This window comes from Meleagris gallopavo, chromosome 5 (genome assembly GCF_000146605.3).
Source record: "Meleagris gallopavo isolate NT-WF06-2002-E0010 breed Aviagen turkey brand Nicholas breeding stock chromosome 5, Turkey_5.1, whole genome shotgun sequence".
Taxonomy (NCBI): domain Eukaryota; kingdom Metazoa; phylum Chordata; class Aves; order Galliformes; family Phasianidae; genus Meleagris; species Meleagris gallopavo.
In genome coordinates, this window is record NC_015015.2 from 30,887,516 (window position 1) to 30,890,470 (window position 2,955).

Below are 2,955 nucleotides of genomic sequence, written 5' to 3' on the forward strand. Positions count from 1 at the left end.
GTCACAATCACTTTCTAGTTGATTAGAATAGTAACATTTTCATTTACATGTCCCGGTGATAGGCTTCATGTTCCCATGATATTAAGCCTTACCGTGCAGAATATAGTACATTAAAAAGTCAGGTACTTCAGGCCAAATGAGTTAAAATTTGGCGAGCCCTTTTTATTAAAATAGCATATTTCTGTTCTATCATTAGATGGCAGTTAAGATAATTTCTTCATACTTCATAGTTTAATTGTCATTTTAAGTATTTTATGTGTATATGTAAGCTCTGTCATCAGGAATTAAATCCTGATTTAACTGAAATGTGCATAATAGGAGCAAGGCTGCATATCAGACAGTCTTAAGACTGTTGGCATTTAAGGAAGTTAAGAAGAGAGAGATCTTTTTTATTCTTGATCTTTAAGATCTGCATTTGTATGTACACTGCAGACAGTATGCTTTAAGTTCTCAGCTTTTCTTTAGTTTACATTTTTGAAGTGATAGAGTATGTGAAAAATCTGTGCTGGTAGGGAATCTGTTTTTTACAGTTAGATACGTTTTTAAAGGAGTCTGTTAAAGCCTTTGGTAAAAGTTTGTTTGAAGCAATACTCTCAGTATGTGAAATGTAGTTGGCAAGTATTTTTATGTGTGCTTGTTAGTTTGAATGCATGATGCAGATCTGTTTTTTGTCCTAGCTGACGGTTATTATATCCTAATGGGTGCAACCCTGCACTAATGATCCTTGTGTATATAAATTCTTCTTGTTGTGAGCAGACACCATAGGCCACATAAAAATGTTTGCCTCAATTTCCCTGCAAGAAAGGATCTCAGAAACCAGACTTGGCCAAGTAACAGATTTTTTAAAGGTAGAGGAACCCAATAAAATTACCAGCTTTTCACAGCATGAGTCTACTTCCTTTCGACATATTGTGAGGTGTAGGTGAAATATTCTAACTGAACTGACAGTGTAAGGAAGACAGCTAACTAGAAAGCAAGATAAAAGTAAGAAACACCAATGATGATTGATATTGTAATAGCTATTAATTGTTTTGGAGCCTCTTTTGTAGATTTATGATAATTCACCTTTATTACTTACACTTATATGAGTCTTGATATAATGAAATGTAATACATTTAAGTGTCATGATTTAATTCACAGTATCTGGAAGAGGATTTTGAAAACTCATTTTTACCTGCATATTCATATTAATTTTTAATTATATTAAAATAATTATGATTAAAGCTTGGCTTTGTTTTTAGCTGAAAAAATAAGAAGTTTTCATTCAGTTCTAAGAAAAGAAAGTAAAATAATTAGTTTCTTTGATCTAGTGTAATAGGTTTTTTTTCATCTGCCGCAACTCAAGTTAATTTACCCAGCATACTGTGAATGTATTGCACACGCTATATTTTAAGAATATGAAGAATATTAAGAAACCTGTGAACTGGGGGGATTCCTTCCAGCTTTTAAAATCAATGTGCGTGTGGGTTTTTTTTAAAATGACCAATTTTTGTAATTTTACATTTTTGTGTTCTGCTACAAATGCATTTTACGTTAAGCTTGATCAGCTTGAGTGTAAAGAGATAGAAGGACAAAACTAAAGAAAAATTAAATAAATGAGTCTGCTGTAGAGTTTGGCAGTACTTCTGACTTTTTGGAATTGTGACCCTACATAAACTAACATCCTAAGATGTCAAACTATCATTGAATTAATACAGCTAGATTTTTAACTGTGCCCCATCTGTATGAGTATTGCCAGTAACAGCAAGTCAGGTTTTATATCGAATAGATCAGAAAACATTTTCTTGGTACTTCAATGGAAATACACAGTTGTACCAAAAGATAAAATAAATTAATGTCCCTTAAAACTGCTTATTCTTAATTTTGTTTCAAATGTGTTAACTTATCAGATTCAGTTTTACTGGATTAATTTCAATCATTTTGGCATAGAAAACAGTTTCTCGTGTCAGTTGGAACTGATATTATTTTCTTAGATCTGTTGTTAAGTACAGAAGTGTTAATCAGAATTTAGCACTTTGTGATTTGGGGGCCTGTCATCCTAATAGTTCTGTACATAAGATATATTCTTTCTTACAGGTTTTGCATTTCTATTATGAGTTAAACTTACCTCCTATTAGATGCTTTTCTGAACAACTCTGTAATAATTTTTTTCTTCATAAGCAGATTTCAGAGTACCCCAAAATAGGATGTAGAGAAACCACAAGAGAAAAATGTTGAACTAAATATATGTATTTAAAAGTCCTAAAAATTAAATGTATTAGACTGAAATCAATTTTCCAATAGTTTTTCCAGTTTCTTTGGTTCTATTAATATTTCATTGAATAATGCAAAGGATAATTAAATTTGTGAACTGTCTTGCTAGGGCCAACAGACGATCTCATAGGTTCAGTCAATAATTATTTTTCTTTATAAACAAAATTTGGTTTAGCTCTGTAGGTTGGTTTTTATGTTTGGTTATGCTCTTGGGGTTTTTCAGTCTTTGAAATAAGACAAAAATAGCTCAGGATAGTGCTGTTCTTTTCCCCTGATACTGCCTTCTTCCATATAATTCTTTACTTCTGACTAAGAGTTAATGTCAACAGATTGAATCATAACTGACAAGCAAAATTTTAAAGCATTCTAAATGTCACTGGACCTTTTAATAAAATTAATTAGTCTGACACAGAGAAAATTTACTTGCCGGCTGGTTAATTTCACAATATAAAATCATGGGATAGGTGGAAAAGCAGGCAAAAGCTTATTACTTTTAAATAATTATTTAAATATGTGTTCCTTGGCTCTTTTGAATATGGATTGTGAATATGGCTAAAACTTTTAAAATCTTCCAAATTCACAAGTGGTCAAATTTCCTTTGAAGAAATCTAGTCTTGTTGAAATTTCAAGTTAGCAAGTACTTGGGAAAGAATGTGTCACTGATTATGTGGAAAACTGGTAAAGGCCTTAATCTTGATTTTT